The following is a 23,886-nucleotide window of genomic DNA, read 5'->3' on the forward strand; positions in this document are numbered from 1 at the left end:
TGATTTTTTTTACCAACACATTTCAATCTCAGCTTTGTTTTTTTGGGCGACACTCTGTCATAGTTGCTGGTATTTGTACAGCTGCCTTCTATCCTCCAGATCTGCTGAATAAGGGTCTGATTATTTTCAAACAACTTTTGCAATTATCCTTGAAGAAGGAAATTGCTACTTTATGTATAGTACATCTGTGATTATAACTGTTCCTTTTTTATACTATTACCGTGTGGGCTTTAATTTGGCAAGCTTTTGTAGCTAGTGCTTCAGGAGCACCCTCTATATGCTCTGAAGAACAAAGAACAAATTTCAAAAAGCAATAGGACAATCCAAGCATGTTTAGCTCTTACCCAGTTTAAAGGTCTTGCTCTCTGGTAACTCTGTTCAGCCGTTTTCTTTTAACTGTACATTGGTGCATAATAGCCTCAAAAATAAGAAAAAAAATTTTCCCCCCTAGAATCTATATTCCCCCATATCCTTTTCCATTTGGCAAATAATGGATTTCTATAGATACAGGCCAGTCACCAGATTTGGATTCTGAGCACTTTGAAGGTACATGATATTTAAATCAAAGTCTGGGGAGATGGACCCATTTTGACTAGAAAATAGATGGCGCGAGGAAGAAAAGGAGAGAAATAAGTACTGCACAGTCCTTTATTAGGAAAATAAACCATTACTGAGCACAGTTTTTAGAAGAAAAATGCATAGAAAGTGCGTAAGGGTGTATATTTCTCTCAATAAAGCATTATAACAAAGAGCCATTAGATTCCCCTGTTTAGATTCCCAAATGAGGTGGACTGGTTCAAACAATACAGTTGAAGGAAATTAGCATCACACACAAGGAGGGGTAAGACAGCGCTGTATATTATGAGTGTTAAAACAGTGCCATATAATTGCAGGTTTTACCTGTCAGAGGCTATCATAATAGCCTACCTTTATGGAGTGAAGTGCCTTTCAACAAGATTCTCAAAGTGCTTAACATTAATTAAGCGCCATAAAACCTGTGGCAGGTACTGGTCTTACAGATGGGCAAATGCAGATACTGAGAGCTTAACAGACTAGCTGAAGATCATACAGTGATGTGAGACATAATGTGAGAGCTGTGGCTAGAACCAAGGCGATTCTGACTCCTAGTACCCCACTAAAACTGGTCCACATTGCCCCCTTTTTAAGGGGGTTGTCAAGGTTCCTTCCCCACTCTGAACTCTAGGGTACAGATGTGGGGACCTTCATGAAAACCCCCTAAGCTTATTTTTACTAGCTTATGTTAAAACTTCCCCAAGGTACAAACTATTTTCCTTTTTCCCTTGGACTTTATTGCTGCCACCACCAAGCGTCTAACAGATATATAACCGGGAAAGAGCCCGCTGGGAAATGTCTTTCGCCCCGAAATCCTCCCCAAACCCTACACCCCCTTTCCTGGGGAAGGCTTGATAAAAATCCTTACCAATTTGCATAGGTGAACACAGACCCAAACCCTTGGATCTGAAGAACAATGAAAAAGCAATCAGGTTCTTAAAAGAAGAATTTTAATTGAAGAAAAAAGTAAAAGAATCACCTCTGTAAAATCAGGATGGTAAATACCTTACAGGATAATCAGATTCAAAACATAGAGAATCCCTCTCAGCAAAACCTTAAGTTACAAAAAGACACAAAAACAGGAATCTACATTCCATTCACCACAGCTTATTTTATCAGCCATTTAAACAAATCAGAATCTAATGCATATCTTGCTAGATTACTTACTAAGTTCTAAGACTCCATTCCTGTTCTGTTCCCGGCAAAACCATCACACATACAGAGAGAACCTTTGTTTCTCCCCCCCTCCAGCTTTTGAAAGTATCTTGTCTCCTCATTGGTCATTTTGGTCAGGTGCCAGCGAGGTTATCCTAGCTTCTTAACCCTTTACAGGTGAAAGGGTTTTTCCTCTGCCCAGGAGGGATTTCAAAGATGTTTACCCTTCCCTTTATATTTATGACACGCCCCCTCCCCAAATCACAGATAGGGTGAAACGCTGGCTGTGATTTCTTCCTGGAGCTCTAGGACAAAACAGAGTTAATAAGACATATGCTCCTCTAAATATACTACCAAGCATATAAAGACTAACAATATTTTCCACATCTCAAGGACGATTTTAACCAGTTGATTCTGGGAAACTTTCATGGGAGAGTGCATCAGCCACTTTGTTAGAAGCTCCTGAGATGTGTTGGATGTCGAAATCAAAATCTTGGAGAGCTAAACTCCCACCGAATCAGTTTTTTATTATTTCCCGTGATGATATGAAGCCACTGTAGCGCAGCATGGTCGGTTTGCAGGTGGAAACGCCGTACCCAAACATATGGGCATAGCTTTTTCAGAGCGTAGACAATGGTGTAACATTCTTTTTCACTGACTGACCAGTTGCTTTCCCTCTCAGACAGCTTCTTGCTGAGAAACACGACAGGGTGGAATTCTTGATCCGGTCCTTCCTGCATTAAAACTGCTCCCACACCATGCTCGGCGCATCTGTGGTTACTAGGAACAGTTTGTCAAAGTCTGGGGCCCTTAGTACAGGGTCAGACATGAGTGTCACTTTAAGCTGGTAAAAGGCCTTCTGACACTCTTCAGTCCACTGAATGGCATTTGGCTGTTTCTTTTTGGTTAGGTCTGTCAGTGGGGCGGTGATTTGGCTGTATCGCAGTACAAATCGCCTGTAATATCCAGCCAAGCCAAAGAAGGATTGGACCTGTTTCTTTGACTTTGGGAGAGGCCACTTTTGGATAGCATCCACTTTGGCCTGTAGGGGGTTGATAGTTCCATGACCCACCTGGTGTCCAAGTCACTCGGTTTAGGCCTATGTGACACTTCTTAGCCTTAACAGTCCTGCCTCCCTTATGCGCTCAAAGACTTTTGTAGATGTTCCAGGTGTTCTGCCCAGGAAATGGAACTTCAATGATGGGGAGTGGCTGGAGAGGGGCTTTGACCTGGTCTTGGGGTTTTCCCACTCTTTAGCATACCTCACAAGACCGGACATAGGTAGAGACATCCTTGTCCATTCCCTCCCAGTGGAATGACCTCCCCAAATGGTCTTTGGTCCTGTTCACCCCAGTATGGCCACTAGGATGATCATGGGCTAAGTTCAAGAGATTTACCCAGTACTTAGTTGGAACTACCAACTGTCTCTGATGATGCCAGTCTTCCTGGTGTCCACCAGAAAGAGTTTCCTTGTATAAAAGTCCTCTTTCTACAACAAACCTGGATCGACTAGAAGAGCTGAAAGGCGGGGGGTTGCTCCGGGCCGCCGTCAAAGCTCTCTGGAGGCTTTCATCTGCTTTCTGTTCAGTCTGGAACTGTTCCTTTGATGTTGGAGACATCAGTTCCTCATTGGATTGTGGATCTAGGCTTATTCCCTCTGGAAGCGATGTAGGGGATGGGGCTGTTTCCGTTGACTGTGAACCGCTCTCCGCTGGTGCACTATGTTGGGGTTCAGGCTCTGGCTGAGCCTCTGGTGTAGGGTTATTGGCTGCTGCTGGTTCAGGTTTCCTGGGGCCCTCTGGTGTTGGGGTTGCAAGTACTGGATTTAGTGCTGGCAATGGGTCGGGTGCTTGTTGTTCCACTGGTTCTGGAACTGGCTCTATCTGGGTCTCTGGGACTGGATCCACTACTGCTGTTGCAGACATTGGCCTGGGGTCTGGGTCCATCACCTCTGACCGGGTCCTGGTAGAAGTTTCCAGAACCGAGCTAGGCAGGACGGTTTGCTTAGCCTGGCTGCAGTTGACCATTCCCACCCTCTTGGCTAGCTTCACATGACTGGCCAAGTCTTCCCCCAACAGCATGGGGATGACCCTTGGATCTTAAGAACAATGAAAAAGCAATCAGGTTCTTAGAAGAAGAATTTTAATAGAAGAAAAAGTAAAAGAATCACCTCTGTAAAATCAGGATGGTAAATACCTTACAGGGTAATCAGATTCAAAACATAGAGAATCCCTCCAGGCAAAACCTTAAGTTACAAAAAGACACAGAAACAGGAATCTACATTCCATTCAGCACAGCTATTTTATCAGCCATTTAAACAAAACAGAATCTAATGCATATCTAGCTAGATTACTTACTAAGTTCTAAGACTCCATTCCTGTTCTGTTCCCAGCAAAAGCATCACACAGACAGAGAGAACCTTTGTTTCTCCCCACCCCCTCCAGCTTTGAAAGTATCTTGTCTCCTCATTGGTCGTTTTGGTCAGGTGCCAGCGAGGTTATCCTAGCTTCTTAACCCTTTACAGGTGAAAGGGTTTTTCCTCTGGCCAGGAGGGATTTTAAAGGTGTTTACCCTTCCCTTTATATTTATGACAGGGGTAGAATTGTAAAATAAATTGTTTATACATGGGAGGTGTGCAAAAAGTGAGGGCGTCTTTTCTGCAGCTGTTTAGATGAGCATCATACTACTTTCCATGACATGGGAAGGTGAAAAGTAAAACCTGACCCAACGCTAAGGGTGTCTTCCCATAATCTAGCGGAGATAACCTATACATAAAAGTGTTATGATGCAGTGGTTGCCACATATTTTTTCAAAACAATTCTCCCTAACATCCTCCCAAAAATAATTAAATTCTCCTGAGATTTCACATGCCATATCTCATCAAAGAATAGACTTTTGGGGAGAAGTTTTGAAAGCACCAGAAAAGTAGTTGTAAAGCGTTTTTTGAGGGGTGGGGCTTATTTTGTTTTTAATCCTCCTCTTGTTCACTTATTATGCATTATGTATTTAATCCTCCTCATAGTTCAGAAAATGGCTTGGCCTATCAACACCAAATGTTTGTTTGTTCCTCTTCTTGGGGACAGGAAGTGGGGGTAGGGAGCTCAGGACTTGTCTACACTACAAGGGAGATTTGATCTAAGCTACGCAATTTGAGTTACATGAATAGTGTAACTCAAATTGATGTAGCTTAGATCTACTCACTGTGAGCTCCACACTATGTGATGTTGACAGGAGACACTCTCCTGTCGACTCCCCCTACTCTTCTTGATCCGGTGCAGTACAGGAGTCAAAGGGAGAGCAATCGGTGGTCGATTTAGTGGGTCTTCACTAGACCATCTAAATCAACTGCCGATGCATTGATCACTGCTCGTTGATCCCCCCAGTAAGTGTAGACAAGTCCTCAATTACTGAAAGGAGTGATATAATGGAGTAGAGAAGGTGAAGAGGGGAGGTACAGGAGATTAAGGGACGCATAGAGAATGACAGAGAAAGCTAGTCACTTATCCATCTTTAAACTTCTAAATACATTATTAAATGATTAAAATAGTCAGTGGATAAATTCATGCCCTTACTACCTGTTTCTACCTAATCAGTCCCCTCTTATAGTCTTGCAGGAGAAGAAACAGAGCATAGCTTCCTTCCTGTGGACTTTCTCCACCACTCAAATTTCAACTTTTGATGCTTTGTTTAAAAAAAACAAACAAAAAAAACCAGCAGGGAAATTCCCAAACAAAGCATTTGGTTAAGAGAGTTACGGTTAAAAGTATGTTTCTGTGGAATCCTGCTAATATGTAAAATATTACTTACCTTTAAAAAATGTAGATTTTTTAAATAAATTAAATGAACTTAAAAAATTTGCAAGTTTTATGTAAATAGCAAAATAACATCTGAGTAGGAGATTATAATTTCCTATATAACACTGATATATACTATATATCATTCACTCCCAAAATATGACACTTTAGGTACACAACAGCTAAAAGTTCCCACTTACAGTGTTAACATGCTTACATGCAATGTGTTTCATCATACAAAACAGATCAGTGATTCCAATTCTATTCATAAAAGTATTCTACTCCATCATCACATCACACTGTGAGAATTTAGATTGACTTAACACACCCTTTTTATTATTTACTATTTCTATTACTATAGTACTTAGGAGCCTTTGTCATGGACCAGGACTCCAACACACTGTATTTCTTTTGAAATCTATACTACACACTTAATAATGAATATATAAAGTCAATAGTACATATCAAGCAGCACATATGTATTCCAGAATAAATCAAAGGATAGTATTAAAATTGGGGAGGCATTGTAAGTCAGAGACGGTGAAAATAAGTGAAAAAGGATCATATAATACTGGTAAACTGAACTCCATAATTGTTCATTTCCAGTTTGTTGAATTTTGTAAAGAAATGTTAGCATTTCTTTTGAGTGATCACTGGACTCTTGTGGAACACACTTTCAGTGTTAACAAAGTATAGTTTAAAAAATAGTTATCTGGGAAAACTTATTGAGTCAGATTTTTCAGGAGATGGGCACAAGCAAACAATTATATGCATTTTAACATTGCAAAATGTAAATGTATACATCTAGGAACAAAGAATGTACTTACAGGATGGAGGACTCTATCCAGGGAAGCAGTGATTCTGAAAAATATTTGGGGGTCATGGTGCATAATCAGATGAACGTGAGCTTCCAGTGCAAAGCTGTGGCGACAAGGGCTAATGTGATTCTTGGATGCATAACTAGGGGAATCTTGAGCAGGTATTGAGAGATTATTTTACCTCTGTATTTGGCCCAGGTGTGACCACTGCTGGAATACTGTGACCAGTTCTGGTGTCGATAATCTGGGGAGGGATTCAGAGAAGAGCCATGAGAATGATTAAAGGATTAGAAAACATGCCTTCTCGAAATAGACTCAAGGAGCTCAATCTATTTATTTTAACAAAGAGATTACACTTCATTACACTCTATAAGCACCTACAGGAGGAACAAATATTTAATAATGGCCTCTTCAGTGTAGCAGAGAAAGATATAACATGATCCAATGGCTGGAAATTGAAGCTAGACAAATTTAGACTGGAAATAAGGTGTACCTTTTTAACAGTGAAAGTAATTAACCATTGGAACAATTTGCCAAGGATAGCTGTGGATTCTCCATCACTGAGAATTTTTAAATCAAATTAGATGTTTTTCTAAAAGATGTATTCTAGGAATTATTATGGGAAGTTTCTATGGCATGTGTTATACAGGAAGTCAAACTAGGTGATCACAGTGGTCCCTTCTGGCCGTGGAATCTATGAATTTGCAAAAATACTCAGCAACCAGTCACTCCCATTAAGCATGCTTCTTGTAAGTGCCTAAATGACAGTAGAACTCTCTCTGACTTTGAAGCTACCCGTGTTTCCATATGAAAACACTTGGTTGAAAAAAGAGTTCCGCTGAAAGTGTGTTTTGGTGGGAGCTGAGTTCTGTTGAAACTTTGGCCCTCAATGTGTTCGTTTAAACCTGTGCAGAGTGTGAATACCTGATATTTGATATTATGTCTGGGTCTGATGCAGAATAGCAAATACAGATGTTCCAGCAAGTATTCTGAGTAGCAGAATGCAGCCGCAGGTTAAGATTGCCTTCTGTAGGTCCCATAGTGGGAGCTTGTTGCTGCTGCTACTACACTTCACTACTTGTTTTAAACGGAAGACTGCGTAGCCTAGCAAATAAAGTGCACCTTAAATTACAAAGGTAGTTTATTCACATTCATGGTAATGGAGGAAATTAGTTTTCTTTTTCTTCCTCTTTTTTTCCATGTTTATACTTAAAACTAAATTGAACAAAAGAAGAGAAAATCAAAGGTAACAAAGTAGGGGATGGACTCGGTGGTTTTAAGGCTACGTCTACACTGGGACCTGGGGGTGTCATTCCCAGCTTGAGTAGACATGCTTGCGCTAGCTCTCATCAAACTAGTGTACTAAAAATAATAGTATCGCCATGGTGGCACGGGCAGCGGTGAGTCAGGAGTGGGTGGGTGCAATGTGGCCTGCCACGTGCAGGGGGTCAGACAAGATCGTCATGATGGTCCCTTCTGACCTTAAAGTCTATGAGTGGCCCTCCCAAGTACAAACCTGCCCAGACCCGTGGGGACCTGGTCGGGGTGGCTAGCCTGTGCCGCTGCTGCCTGTGGTACCACGGCTGCACTATTTTTAGTGTGCTAGTTCATTGAGAACAGGTGCAAGTTATGTCTTCTGGAGCTGGGAATCGCATCCTCAGCTCCAAGTGTAGACATAGCCTCAAAGGGGTCTTTTTTGGCCTCTAACTTGTATTATTCCAAGAATGACTACGGTCTGCAGTTGGGTCAAATTCTGATCCCAGTTACTGTTATAAATTCAAACTCAACTGAGTTGTGCTTGCTTTAAACACCGAACTGAGATCAGCATATGGCCCAAGATCTCTGTGCTGTGGAAAGTTGAATGAAAATACTTTAGGAGAAGAATTAGTATCCTGCTGATAGTCTTCGGCAGTCAAGTAAACACTAATAAAATTCCAAATTTAGCCTCACTTTTCATCCCTGTGTGGATACCACTGGCTGATGAGAAAGCACTGTGGAAATGAATAATAAGCAGGAACTGCCAAAATTTGTCTTCACTCGAATGGCGCCATGGTCCAACTTAGACAGCTTCAGTAGTGGGAGACAAATGAGTGGTGATTATCATTTATTCTGTCGGAAACAAAGGTGGTATGAATGGCTCTGTCCAAAATAATAATCAGGATATTGGACCTGAGCCAGAGCAAAGAAAAGAGCAACACATGGTGTTTATGGATTTAAATACTTATGTTGCTTCTGTAAGAGAGAGAGGCTGATGTGCAGGGAAGGGAGTGAGAAGATGTGCATAATACCATCATTTGAGAAGACAAAATACTGCAAGAGCAGCTTTAAGACTATATGTATCTTTAAATCATAAGCAGTAATAAATTGGTGTCTCTATATTTTATTTTCAAATATACAAGTGGAACTCCAGCCTTTTTTCCATTTGAGCAGTCTGAAGCCTCTATTTATTCCCTCACTGACTCTGGTAAAGGTGTCTGCCTCAGGTGATCTGCTCTTATCACTTTGCCTAGGCAATGGTTACAGCACGGAGAATTATTTAATCTGTAAAGGAGAATATTAAATGATTTAATCCATGCCCTATTTTGGTCATTTTTCTCCTGACTCAATTCTAACTTACATCCTCTCCATTGGTAGCCATACTGGTACTGCAGCTGGATAGGCAAGAAACCTTTGATTCTACAGCACAAGTGCCTGTTGACAGGGTGGTAGCCTTTTCTTCCCACATTTGCACGCAAATTGAAAAGCATCATCTTTCAAATGCTTTCAGGTTCCGCTGGATTGATGAAAGTAATTGTGTCAAATTCCAGCCCTATGAAGGGAGATACAGACCCACTGGTATCAGAATAGTTGCACTAGATTCCACTAGGGCTTATATGGGCATATGAGATTTTTTTATCATTTAAATTATATATAATATGTTATATATGTGTATATATATTAAAAAACCCACTGTTTTTATATTGGGCAAGCTAGTTCTACTCCATATGTCTTTATTGGGGAAGGGGGCAGGAAGTCATTCTGTGCCCACATCCTAATGTGCAAAGGAGTTTCAGCACCTTGAATCTGCCCTAAGATACATGGGACTTCAGAACGCTGTAAGAGGCCAGAGCCATTTGCACAGAGCCTATATCCCACATTGCCCTCCATGACTTCCCCACCATCAACAGGGCTCTTGTGTAGCTCCCTCGATGTGCTGCTGTCCCAGGCAGGGCTCAGAGTGAAAGTGATTCAGCCTGAGGCTGGGATGCCGAGCTCTCCTGTCCTGTTCATCAAGTCAAGGAGCTGCTCTGCATATGGAAGGCAATCTTCTCTGGAGCCGAGGAGCCGTGATGCAAAAGTGATTAAGTCCCCTTCTCACATGGAGAGGGGATGATCCTTCTCAAGCACGGAGCTCTGGGTGATTATTTAGCTACATAGTTTTGAATTTCTTTTTGGCTCTGGTCTTTCCTGAAGAATGCCATTTTCATAGAGCTAATACTTGCCTTACATAGAGCTGCATAAATTGACTCAGTTAAACATTTGAGCAACTGGAAGAGAGGCAGGTTGAGGCGATCACTTTATATCAAACTGGACAACCATTTGGGCTGCCTGAGGCGGAACATCACTTAAAAGGGTGCTTTTTTTCTCAACATCTTGTGCTTGTTGGTGCTGATTATTGGGGCTTCTTTGTACCTCTGGGTTTGCTATGTGGTCTTGCTGCAGGAATTGTTATCTCCTTTATTAACTTCTCCCAGGTCAAGCTTCCTCATCTTTGACCTTTACAAAGAAACAACTACAGCATTTTACAGTAATGGTACTAAACAGTGCATTTTACAAAGTGCTATTGCAATGCTCTGGGCAATTACTGTAGAATAAAAGGTAAGTATGTCTTTGAACATTGCCTATGCCACTGACTTGCAGATCTATCTTTACACTTCTGATCTGTTTCTTTATGTTACATCCTGCATCTTAGCTTGTCCCTTTTACATCTGCTTCTTGGGGTCTTACCCTCCTCTTCCCCTTAATGTGACCAAAGCTTCTCATTTTCACCTCCCCCCCTTTGCATCACTGACAACTCCACCATCCTTTCCATCTTTGAAGTCTGTAACCTAAATATTCAACCTCTCCCTCTTTGACCATGCATCCATTTTGTGTCCCAGTCTTCCTCCTACTTCCTCATAACATTTTTAAGATCCATCTTTTTCTCTTCAGCCAGCCAGTCAAATAAAATGCAGCTGCCAAGTTCATCATCCTTGCCTGTTGCTCTAACCACATTTTGAATCCCTTCCCTGCACCAAGTTCAAGTTTTTTGTTCCCAGCTTCACGGTCATTCACAATTCTGCCCATCCCTAGGTGTCTGCCTCTTATCACATTTCTCAACTAATAGTCTGCTGTGCCTTTTTCTGTGATGCCCCTTATATGTGGAACATGCTGCCTGAACTGATCTGTAAGGAAATGACTCACCTCTAGTTTTATGCTTGTAAGAAATGAACCAGTTAACACTGGCTTGAAGGGCAGATGGGCTTAGATGATATTTGACTATTTATAATAATTTTAAATCCATGCAAATGAATATCAAAAATGTGTGTATGTGATTGTATCTTCTTCTCCACCCTTCATGTATCACTTGTATTTTTTTAATAACGTACTGTATTGTTGCTATGTTTCTACAACATCCAGGATAATGCAGACCTGATCTCAAATGAAGAGACAGGGTGGGATGGGAAATGGAGTCAGAGATAGGTGAAGTGACTTCCCCAAGGTCATGCAGCATGTCAGTGGCAGAGCTGGGAATAGACCGGTGACTCCTGACTCACAATCTAGTGCCTTAGAGAGAGAGAAGGTGGGTGAGATCCGATCTTTTATTGGACCAACTGCTGTTGTTGGCAGAGAAGAGTTCCAGACATGCAGAGCTCTTCTTCAGGTCTGATCTGATCTATTGCCCTATCCACTATACCATGCTGCTTACAAATATTTAAAAAAACAACTTACCAGTGATATCAAGAAATCATCATATACTACATGTCTCTGTTTATATATTTTTTGCAAAGGAACAGTATGTTCACTTTTGAGTAACAAGAGACATTTTCTGAAATGTTGTATGCCAGACTTTTGATTAGATGCTGAGTCAAAATGCTAAACTTTCATATCAAGCATGCATTTTAAAATATAGACTCCCCTTAGAGAATCATAGACTCTAGAGAGAGAGGAAGACCTATCACAACTCTTATTCACTCCATGTCACGGTTAGGTTGTTTACTACACTCTGCTCACAAGTGCTTTGTCCAGACCAGTTTTAAATGAATCAAGTGACGTAGGAGGCTAGACCTGTGCTTTAGCCAGGTGACGAACCAATTGGAAAAAGGCTGAACATTGTGTCCATTCATCACCAATAGATTGTTACATTATGCTTTCTGAATGGGTATTTAAGAACAAACATTTAATATTTCTACTCATCTTTTTGCCAAAGTTGAGAACTGTCATGGTTACTCAGTGAGGCACAGAGAGAATCCTTTTAGGTACAAGACAGCAGTGTATTTCTGGATTAGATTGGTTTTGAAGGGCTCAGAAGCATACACCTCACAGTCGGGGAGTAGAATGGAATAGATGACCTAATACTAGCTCTCTTTCATCTCTAATTTCTATTGATCTGGGATTCTTTTGTTTTGCTCTTAAATCTTAGAGCATGACTGTTCATGTAAAATCCACATTCAATTAAAATTGCCCTAAACTGCCTCTCCTCTCCCTCAGAATTATCTTTTTAAATATTCTGTTGTATCCAATTCCTGTACTGAGGGCATGCAAACCTATCACATTATTAAATCCGTTTCACTAATGATACATACACAAAAACATAATTTAAAAAATGCAACATTTTGAACAACTTTTGAACAACTCCTTCACATGCATTTTTAAGGCAATTTTCAACTTTAACCCAAGCTTCCTTTTGCTTATCATGCTAACTAGGTGAACATTCCAAGAGTGGCTCATGGGGATAATAATGTGTTCTTTTAAGTAATTGAAATATTATCCAGGGCTCAGGAATAATTTTTCATGATTTTACCTTTTTCCTCCAGGTAGGTTACTTTGTTTGCATGGAAGTTTTTAAAGATAAACCAGTCCAGTGTCTCCTTTTTATAAATTTATTAAAAGAATAAGCAAGCACTTAAAAATCGAGTATGAGTTTAAGTGAAATGTTACTAGCTCATTTAATGTATAGTTTCCAATCTTAATTTACAATAATACCATGCAATAGTCAAATCAAGCTTATCATTGAAATACAATCAATAAGTCCTTCTGGCAATCTTGCACAGAAATGAAATGATTTTTAGAATCCCACACATCCAGCACCTTTAGAATGACATTTGTAACAGGGTGGCTTGCCCCTTAACAGTTGGAAGGCTGGGGCTAACCAACCCTGATTACAGAGTGAGCTGCAGCTGGGAGCAATTAGGGTGACTACCTTATAAAGAGCAGCAGGAGGCTGCAATGAACTGGGGAATGCTCAGGGATTAGAGATTACTAGGAGTGAGCAAGCTCTAGCAGAAGGTTCTGAGATTCCAGCCATCTGGGATGGGCTATCAGAGCAGGAAAGGACCCAGGCAGGAAGGCCTGGGCAGAGGAAGAGAAATCTTTGTTTCTGTAGATTTTTGGATGGACTTGAAAACTTTATTTTGAATGTTTGTTAATTTAATGACAGGTTTCAGAGTAACAACTGTGTTAGTCTGTATTTGCAAAAAAAAAAAAGGAAAGAAGTACTTGTGGCACCTTAGAGACTAACCAATTTATTTGAGCACAAGCTTTCGTGAGCTACAGCTCACACTTGCATCTGATGAAGTGAGCTGTAGCTCACGAAAGCTTGTGCTCAAATAAATTGGTTAGTCTCTAAGGTGCCACAAGTACTCCTTTCTTTTTTGTTAATTTAATGAAGCACAACTTGAGAAGGGCTGGGAACGGGCAGAAGTGTTTTTTGAACAGTTCAAGAGAAGAAACAGGTAGGCTGCTATAGTGTAACCCTATGCAAAGGAGGCTGTCACTCCAATTACACACTCCTTTAGCCTGGAGAGCTCTTTCTAGTTAGACAACGAGCTTTTAGGCATTTAATATCTACTTTGGGAAACAGTGACACGCACAGACACCACTCACGCTAATGGGACTGGGAATGATTTGAGCATCCTCAAATTGTTTGGCAGAAGGATTTTCACACCTTCTTCTACTTAGTCTTTTTATGAGCCAAATCAGCTGGGAGGAAGAATTTAAACAGAGCAAGGTGAATGGTAATTGTGAATTATTTAAGAATACTTTACTAGATGCCCCAAAAGCTACAATCTCATAATCAGGAAGGACATGCTGCTTAAAAATACAACTGGCTTAAAAGGAAAGTGAAGGGAGCTGTAAAACAAACAAACAAACCTGTATATATAACAAATGGAAGAAAAGGGAAGTTGACAAATGAATAAAAATCAGAAGCTAAGAGCTGTAGAAAATTTATAAGGGAAGCATAGGTACACTCGGAGAAATCTGTGGCCAGCAGAGTAAAGGGAAAATAAGTTTTTAAAGTGTGCTAGAAAAAACAAGAATCCTAACAATTGGCCCATTACTAGATGGAAATGGTAGAATTATCAGTAACAATACAGAAATGGCTAACGTGTTTGACACATTTTTCTGTTCTATATCTGGGAGAAAAACAAGATGATATATTTGTACCATATGATGACGATGAAACGCTTTCTATTTCAATAGTAATTCAGGAGGACGTTAAACAGCAGCTAATAAAGTTAGGCAATTTTAAATCAGCAGGGCCCAATAACTTGCATCTAAGAGTTTTAAAAGAGCTGACTGGGGAGCTCATTGGATCATTAATGCTAATTCTCAATAATTCTTGGAATACTGGACAAGTTCCAGAAGACTGGGAGAAAGCTACTGTGCCAATATTTTAAAAGGGTAAATGGGATGACCTGGTTGATTATAGGCCTGTCAGTCTGACATCGATCTCTGGCAAGGTAATAGAGTGGCTGATACGGGACTTCATTAATAAAGAATTAAAGAGGGTAGTATAACTAAGAATGTGGGTTTATGGAAAACAGATCCTGTAAAACTAACTTGATATCTTTTTTTGATGAGTTTTCTTGATAAATGTAAGTGTTGGTATAATAGACTGACTTTGTACTCACATTTTGATTAAAAAAGAAACAAACAATACAAAATCAACATTGCACACATTAAATGGATTTAAAATTGGCTAACTGACTTGGTCTCAAAATGTAATAGTAAATAGGGAATCATCAACGAGTTGGTGTGTTTCTAGCAGGGTCCTGCAACAATCAGTTCTTGGCCCTACGCTATTTAATATTTTTTTCAATGATCTGGAAGAAAACACAAAATCATCACTGATAAAGTCTGCAGACGACAGAAAGCTTAGAGAAGTGATAAATCAGAGGATAGGTCATTGATACAGAGCAATCTGGATCACTTGGTAAACTAGAGGCAAGCAAAGCATTTTAATAAGGCTAAATGTAAATGAGTACATCTAGGAAAAAAAATGTAGGCCAGACTTTACAGGATGGAGGACTCTATCCTGGGAAGCAGTGACTCTGAAAAAGATTTGGAGATCATGGTGAATAATCAGCTGAACATGCACTCCCAGTGTGACGCTGGGGCCACACGGGCTAATGCAATCCTTGGCTGTATAAAGAGGGGAATCTTGAGTAGGATTAGAGAGATTGTTTTTATCTCTGTATTTGGCACTGGTGTGACCACTGCTGGAATACTGTGCCCAGTTCTGGTGTCCACAAATCAAGACAATTGTGGATAAATTGGAGAGTGTTCAGAGAAAGCTATGAGAACGATAAAAGGATTAGAAAACATGCCTTACAGTGATAGATTCAAGAAAGTCAATCCATTTAGTTTAACAAAGAGGAGGTTAAGGGATGACTTGAGTACAGTCTACAAGTACCTACATGCAGGACAGAAATTTGAGAATGGGCTCTTCAGTGTAGCAGAGAAAGGTATAATACAATCCAATGGCTGGAAGCTGAAGCTAGATAAATTCAGACTGGAAATAACGCATACATTTTTAATGGTGAAAGTAATTAACCATTGGAACAACTTACTAAGGGTCATGATGGATTCTCCATCACTGCCAATTTTCAAATCAAATTCTTTTTTTAAAAAAAAGATATGTTCTACCTCAAAGGGCATTATTTTGTGGAAATTGTATGCCCTGTGTTATACGAGAGGTCAGGTTAGATGATCACAATAGTCCCTTCAGGTCTTGGAATCTATTAATTTATTAATAGTAGTCATGCAGCAGAGGGTACATTGGGAAATGCACTGCAATTTGACCAGGATACAGGGATTAACGCACCTATTCTTCAAATGTGGCATGGGAAGTTTAATGAACCAATATGGTTAGTACAATGATGTGCAGACCACAGTTTCCAAAGAGAGAGAGAACCTCCACTGTATGGCTCACCAAATAGAGGTATAGCACAACTAATAGGGTGATCAGATGTCCCAATTTTATAGGGACAGTCCCGATTTTTGAGTATTTTTCTCACATAGGCACCTATTTCCCCCCCCCCCCCCACCACCACCTCCTGTCCCGATTTTTGACACTTGCTATCTGGTCAACCTAACAACTAAGTGCAGTGGTCACACAATAGGGGCCAAATTTTCAAAGGTATTTAGGCTCCCCGATGCAGATAGCTACGTAGTAGGATTTTCAAAAGTCCATTAGGAATTAGGCACATTTGAAAATCCCACTAGGGACCTATCTGTATTTTCGGCTTCAAATACCTTTGAAAATCTAGCCGTGGTTCTTTAGTAAATAGCAAATCTCTGACACTTAAGAGCAAAGAAATGTTAACTAGAAAGTTACTTGTTACAAAGTGTTTGTTTTCCCCCTATGACCCACCCCTTGAAACAGTTAACTTTGTGGGTTCATTCAATTTAAGATTTCTTTCCAGGAATGTTTAATTCTAGTTAGACTGGATCAGTGGGCCTTAACAGAAATGCTTTTTTTTTTTTTTTTTTTTAAACTTTAGACATAGGCAAAACATTTGGTATTTATCTAGAGTATCCTTGCATTTTACATCCCATACACATTCTCTATTATAGTATTTAAGAGAGTGAGGTGGCAGATAACAAAGCTGACACTGATATTTGAAATTTGAAGCGCATAGCACTTTAAAATTAAGCTCATTAAAGATAATGGAGTGATCCATTGGTAGGACTTGAGCTGCAAATCCAGAGGTGACAGGCTATTTGGTGAACAATTTACTGAGTGCCTCACTCCCCCTTCCCTAGCCATGGACATTGTAAGTTCATTCTATTAACCTTAATAGGTTTTCTCTCAAAGTGCTTTACTCTGAAGATTTAAATGTGAAGGCTTTCATAGGTTAGCCTGAAGCTAACTTAAGCAACTAAACTAAAAGTAGAAGCAATATATTCATCTATATAAGCATATTTGTATGTGCATATTCTGCCTGTAGGTGTTAACTGTGGCAAAACCTATAAATTTAAACCAGGAAGTGGTGTGACAACCAGAATGCATTGTGGGTTTTTTTTTTGTTAAATATTGTACATCAGTAATTTCTCCTTTTCCTCAAATCCATAAATGCCAATGGAAATCCTCTGCAGCTAGTCAGTGCTGCTCCTTGCTCTAGATGAAAAGAGTACTATAGTGAGATAGAGAGATACTTTCCTCAACTCAAGTCCCCAGTAGATATACTTGAGGGTTTGGGCTCTGACAGCATGTCCCCTGTAGCATGTGCAGCTCTTGTCAGCTTGGGACCCAAACTCAAAACCAGCAAGTTCGAAGAGGGTACAGAAATGGCTCTGGTTGCACTAATTGATGACCTCTCAGTGGCAATGGAGAAGGGCCAAGCCTAATTGCTCATGCTGCTGAACCTCTGATCTGCAGTATCACTTTTACTAAATCTAGCAAGAACAGACAAGGAAGCAAGCAGAGGACTCCAATCACTTTTGTCAAACAGATCCCCTAGAGTGGTTCCTCCGTCACAAAAATGATCACTTAGGATTGTTCATCACAAGGACTTACATTTCCTCTACTTGTCACTACATACATAAAGCCTCTTGCAAAGCTCAGACCACAGTACAGGTGTAAATGTCAGCCATTGGTGATACCCAGCTTTGTCTTCTTTTCGACCGACATGTCAAATACGATCATGCACGTATTACAAAGCTCAGAAGCACAAGTTGCTCAAGCTAAACCCACACACAAGAGAAATTGTCCTAATTGTAAGACGCAAACACTTACAGGAGCTCACGTAGTTCACTAACATTGCCATAGACAGCATTCACCCTCCTCTCATCAACAAGAAGAGTTCATGGGTTTGGAACTGTGGTATCTTGACTCCTGAATGCTGACATGATGTTAGCAATAATTGTCTTTTATGGGTTGAGGGCCTGGTAACTGTGACACATGCCTTCCTCATTGCTACGTTTAGCTACTGCAACCTTTTTTACCAGTTGGCCGCATCCACTACGTCTCATTCAGAATGCAGCAGCACTTGTTCTGGGTGGGACAGACCTGTATCACACTAGGGCTTCATGCACCTTCCACATTGTTTCCAGGCCTAATTCAAGTGCCTGGTATTGATTTACCAAAGTCTGCTTCCTGAGGATATGAAGGTAGACATTACCATATTTGAGGTAGAAGCGAAACTCAAACAGCTTAATGGGACTAAATCGGGGGGGCCCAGATAATCTTCATCCAAGAATATTAAAGGAATTGGCACACGAAATTGCAAGTCCATTAGCAAGAATTTTTAATGAATCTGTAAACTCAGGGGTTGTACCGTATGATTGGAGAATTGTTAACATAGTTCCTATTTTTAAGAAAGGGGGAAAAAAAGTGATCTGGGTAACTACAGGCCGTTAGTTTGACAGCTGTAGCATGCAAGGTCTTGGAAAAAATTTTGAAGGAGAAGGTAGTTAAGGACATTGAAGTCAATGGTAAATGGGACAAAATACAACATGGTTTTACAAAAGGTAGATCGTGCCAAACCAACCTGATCTCCTCCTTTGAGAAAGTAACAGATTTTTTAGACAAAGGACACGCAGTGGATCTAATTTACCTAGATTTCAGTAAGGCGTTTGATACTGTGCCACATGGGGAATTATTAGTTAAATTGGATAAGATGGGGATCAATAGGAAAACTGAAAGGTGGATAAGGAATTGGTTAAAGGGGAGACTACAACGGGTCCTACTGAAAGGTGAACTGTCAGGCTGGAGAGAGGTTACCAGTGGAGTTCCTCAAGGATCGGTTTTGGGACCAATCTTATTTAATCTTTTTATTACTGACCTCGGCACAAAAAGTGGGAGTGTGCTAATAAAGTTTGTGGATGATACAAAGCTGGGAGGTATTGCCAATTTAGAGAAGGACAGGGATATCCTACAGGAGGATCTGGATGACCTTGTAAACTGGAGTAATAGTAATAGGATGAAATTTAATAGTGAGAATTGTAAGGTCATGCATTTAGGGATTAATAACAAGAATTTTAGTTATAAGCTAGGGACGCATCAATTAGAAGTAACGGAGGAGGAAAAGGACCTTGGAGTATTGGTTGATCATAGGATGACTATGAGGCGCCAATGTGATATGGCTGTGAAAAAAGCTACTGCAATCTTGGGATGCATCAGGAGAGGTATTTCCAGTAGGGATAAGGAGATTTTAGTACCGTTATACAAGGCACTGGTGAGACCTCACCTGGAATACTGTGTGCAGTTCTGGTCTCCCATGTTTAAGAAGGATGAATTCAAACTGGAACAGGTACAGAGAAGGGTTACTAGGATGATCCGAGGAATAGGAAACTTGTCTTATGAAAGGAGACTCAAGGAACTTGGCTTGTTTAGCCTCACTAAAACAAGGTTGAGGGGAGATATGATTGCTCTCTATAAATATATCAGAGGGATAAATACCGGAGAGGGAGAGCAATTATTTAAGCTCAGTACCAATGTGGACACAAGAACAAATGGATATAAACTGGCCACCAGGAAATTTAGACTAGAAATTAACCATCAGACGAGTGAAGTTTTGGAATAGCCTTCCAAGGGAAGCAGTGGGGGCAAAAGACCTATCTGGCTTTAAGATTAAACTCGATAAGTTTATGGAGGAGATGGTATGATGGGATAACATGGTTTTGGTAATTAAATATTCATGGTAAATAGGCCCAATGGCCTGTGATGGGATATTAGGTGGGGTGGGATCCGAGTTACTACAGAAAATTCTTTCCTGGGTATCTGGCTGATGAATCTTGCCCATATGCTCAGGGTTTAGCTGATCACCATATTTGGGGCCCGGAAGGAACTTTCCTCCAGGGCAGATTGGAAGAGGCCCTGGAGGTTTTTCGCCTTCCTCTGTAGCATGGGGCACGGGTCCCTTGCTGGAGGATTCTCTGCTCCTTGAAGTCTTTAAACTATGATTTGGGGACTTAAATAGCACAGATATAGGTGTGAGGTTTTTTTGCAGGAGTGGTGGGTGAAATTCTATGACCTGCGTTGTGCAGGAGGTCAGACTAGATGATCATAATGGTCCCTTCTGACCTAAATATCTATGAATCTACTGGCCAGTGAGAGAACTATACTTGCCAGGGATAGAGCCACTATCAAGGCTTGAGGTGAAGCTGTCAAGAACCAGAGGCAAGGCATTTTTGGTGAAAGGTCCTAGACCAGTGATACTTAGACTGAGGCTCCTGCACGGCAAGTGGTTTTTTAATGTGGCTCTTTGCAGCACATGATATTAAAACACAGTGAGATTTAATTATTAACCAATCAGGATGCTTTTACTAGGTTATTAACCAATTATAGTTGATAAAATAACACTACTTGGTCAGTCATTTTGCTGTGAGAATAATATGTAATATATAGTAAATGAACCAATGAATTCACACTACTGTGGCTCTTTTGGGTAATGTTGATTGCTAAGTTGGCTCCTGAACCACTGAGGTCTGAGTATCACTGTCCTAGACTATGGAATATATTGCCACAAGAAATTAGATTGAGTCAGAGACAGGTGTTAAGAGGAAAATGCAAAACAGTTCATTACATTGGCCTTTCTGCACTGAGGCAAAAATTTCTCAGACAAAATTTATACACCCAAAAAACCAAAAGAATACCCTCCTTTTAAGTAACAGCAATAGGCAGAAAAGAGTCTTTTACAGCATTTCTCTGGAATATTCTTATGTCTTAATTCTTGTGCTTAGACATCACAGTGAAGGGGCATCTCATCAATTCCTAGCTAGATTACATAACTAGTTTGCCTAAAACCACAGCAAATCTACTGAGCAGCATCAGGAATCGAATCCAGATCTTCTGCCTCAGAGATCACCATATATCACTTTCCACACTTCTCATAGGTCGTCTTCTTCAACACTTAGCTGAACAGTTGGCTGTAGCAATTGTTCGCTGCTCAAGGGCTTGACAGCCTGAGAGTCCAACACTGGAACAGACTTGATGAACCTGTGTGATAGGGGCTCAGCTGCTGGGCCGCCTCCACCCCTTGGCAAGTGGAATTTTATCCCGGATGTTACAAGCCCCCCCGAAGAACGGCGTTTGCAGGAACATCCTCTGGCCTTCTCACGACATGTCCGAAAAGTGTAAGATGCCATCTGCGGACAATGGCCCCAGTCGTCTGTAGACCGGAGTTGGTTTTGTGAAAAAAGCATTATAGTGTTAAAAGCTATACTACTTATCCATAAGAATATCATCCTCTTCTTTCGGAAAGTTGCCTTGACAGATCTTTACCACAGAACATTATTACTGGTTGTCTTAGGGTTTTGTCAATATAACGTATGTCACTCAGGGGTGTAAATAAGCCACCCGCTAGAGCGACATGAGTTACACTGACCTAAGCGCTGGTGTGGATAGCGCTATGTTGGCAGGAGAGCTGCTCCCGCCAAGATAGGTGCTGCCTCTCATGGAGGTGGTTTTATTATGCTGATGGGAGAGTTCTTTCCCCGTTGGCATACAGTGTCTTCACCCTACATGCTACAGTAGTGCAACTGCATTGGTGCAGCGGCGCTGCTGTAATGTTTCTAGTGTAGATTAGCCCTTAGTAAATGGCTTTCCCCCCTGATTCTTATACAATCAACTAATAGACTAAGACTTCCCTTTATTCGTTCATTAATAAGCATTTATATAGTGCTTTTGTCTGCTTTTAAAGAGTGGGGTATGCTTTATTAACTCCATTTTACAGAATGGTTAATTGACTTGCTAAGGTCACAGCATGAGTCAGTGGCAGAACACAGAACAGAACCCAGGTCTTCTGGCTCAGGGACCTACCCAGTGGTCACAGGATTATGTTCCACTGCTCTTTCCTACTCAATTGTGTGACCTAAAATAATCCACAAGATTTACCTTTGGTGAGCAATCCACCACTGCAGCAACTGATTGCACTTAACGTTTTTTAATCTGCATGAAAGGTTCTATCTGCTAAGGAGACTCAGAATGACTTGGAAGTTGGCTCCAGTGCTGATCTAGGAGATGGACTTGAAAGCTGTTTGTGTTACCCAGTTTTTGGCTGGCAGGGATTGACTGTCTATTTGTGGGTGTTTCTTCTCTGAATTATCGTACCTCTCAAAATGCTGTTTCAGGAAATTGTGGAGATTTAAATGGTTGACACAGGAGAGTTGCACAGATATAATATCTATAATAAAGCATCCTATTTATCTTCTGATGTTTGCACTTTTTGAATTATAAAGCATTTAGGGATGTTCAGATAATCAGACAGCTGATCGGGCTAATCATTCCTAACCAGATTATTCTACATAAAGACGCTGGAATGAACTCTTCCCAGGCAGCTCCATTTTAACTGTGGGATTATTTTAAAGGAAAAGAAGGGGAAAATATTCTTCACTTTTACTTTCAAAGTGGGCTGGGGGTGTCAGACTGACAGCCATGAAGACTGAATTTCTCTGTTCAGCTAAATAGGAATAGCACAGGCAGCATCAGTGCAAATTTCTTCATACTAGCCAACCAGCAAGCCTCAAGCTTGAAGGACCTCTGGGGCTGCTGTACATTTCTATGTAAATAGAACCTCCTTACTAATCGTCCTGCAGCTCTTCCTGTTTGAATGGTTTTAGTAACACTAAAGAGCAGTGTTAATGATGCAGCAACTGCATTCTGTGGCAACTGCCCACCTGATAGTTTTCATAAACAAAATTGGTCCACCCGAAGTCTTATGTATCCAAAATTAAACATAGTTCTGATTTAAACAAAAACCAAAAAACAAAAAACCAGTGTCTTCTTATAAATGCCAGCTCACTAAAGCTGTGCAAAACTAAGAGAAGGGGAAATGTTTTGAGTCCGTGGCCTGAACTGACTAGTTATCAGGAAAATTTTAAAGGGTCCATGAATTCTCCCCATAACGTTTTCTCACAATCAACTTCCTCTATCAGATATTAATTCTATTGTCTGTTTAAGGTATTTTCTTATGTAGGGTAGAGCTTTACACCCTTCCCAAGATTCTTCCCTTCTAACTAAACCAAAGGAAAGAAAACCCCCAAACCTCTACTTTTTAGGCACCCCTCCACCAACTGCACCCTTGAGCAGCCTCACAGCAGCAACCTCTCAATGCTCTTCCAAAGTATTGGGGGCCGCGGAAGGACACAAACAGTAGAAAAAAACCCACCTTTTAGCTTTGATAGTCCAGTTGAAAAGGAGGAGGAAATCTTGCCAAATCTTCTATGATAACCAGGGATGTTAATCTTCTACGCTAACCAGAGTCTGTACTTAATGAAGGACCTCCTCTGTGCAGTGGGAAGTGGTGCTGGTGGTCATTAGGTGATGCTCTTACTTTGGAATATTAAACTGATGTCCAAGTATAGTGATAAGGTGCAGGATGCTGCTGGAGAAGCTTGGTTTTTCAGAGCTACTGCAAAATCAGTGGCCTGTATGCTTGTTGTCATTAAAGGACACATGGTACTTTCTGCACATTTTGTCTACATAAAATGTCCTTTGCAGTGTTCAGTGGGACACTGTATTTCTCTTTCTTTCTGTCCTGAACTGCGTGATACTGTTGCTGTTCTCTGTTAGATAACTGTCAAGTTTCACCCTAGAGGTGATGGCATTTCACTGTTGAGTGAACTGATTCCTGTAAAGTTAACTCTGAATGTAAATCTGTGGTTGAGATCATCCTCGAATCAAGGGACTGCTGCTGCTGCGTTAACTCCTAAAGAGCTTGAGATTCTGTTGGATAAAAGAGGTGCACCCAAGTAAGATGATCGTTTTTTCAAAAAGCCCATCAATCAGCAAGAAGGAAGATTGGATAGCATGAGTCCTCCCCTTCCTTGCAGCAGAGCATGCAGATAAAGTATGTTTCCTTACAAATTCTTGCACATGCTGAAGGGATTGAAAGGTCCCTTTCTCAGCCCACTTACTCATGACTGATTTCCCCTGTAACACTTCCCTTGTGATAAATCTTACATTACAATACGAGCAGTTAGAAAGAGATACAGTTTCTTTGTTACAACAGGTTTCAGAGTAGCAGCCGTGTTAGTCTGTATTCGCAAAAAGAAAAGGAGTACTTGTGGCACCTTACAGA

At 40.6% G+C, this 23,886-nt stretch overlaps 1 non-coding gene across 1 annotated transcript; it reads right to left on the reverse strand.

Moving 5' to 3' along the window:
- Positions 1-1,615: 1,615 nt before the first annotated feature.
- LOC140907264 (uncharacterized) lies at positions 1,616-23,739 on the reverse strand. The gene is made up of 3 exons (XR_013635373.1): positions 22,975-23,739; positions 6,350-6,584; positions 1,616-3,826 (listed from the first exon to the last, which is right to left on the reverse strand). It is a non-coding gene; the product is annotated as an uncharacterized LOC140907264 (transcript).
- Between the last annotated feature and the right edge of the window lie 147 nt (positions 23,740-23,886).

The sequence above is a fragment of the Lepidochelys kempii genome, chromosome 2, assembly GCF_965140285.1.
Source record: "Lepidochelys kempii isolate rLepKem1 chromosome 2, rLepKem1.hap1, whole genome shotgun sequence".
Taxonomy (NCBI): domain Eukaryota; kingdom Metazoa; phylum Chordata; order Testudines; family Cheloniidae; genus Lepidochelys; species Lepidochelys kempii.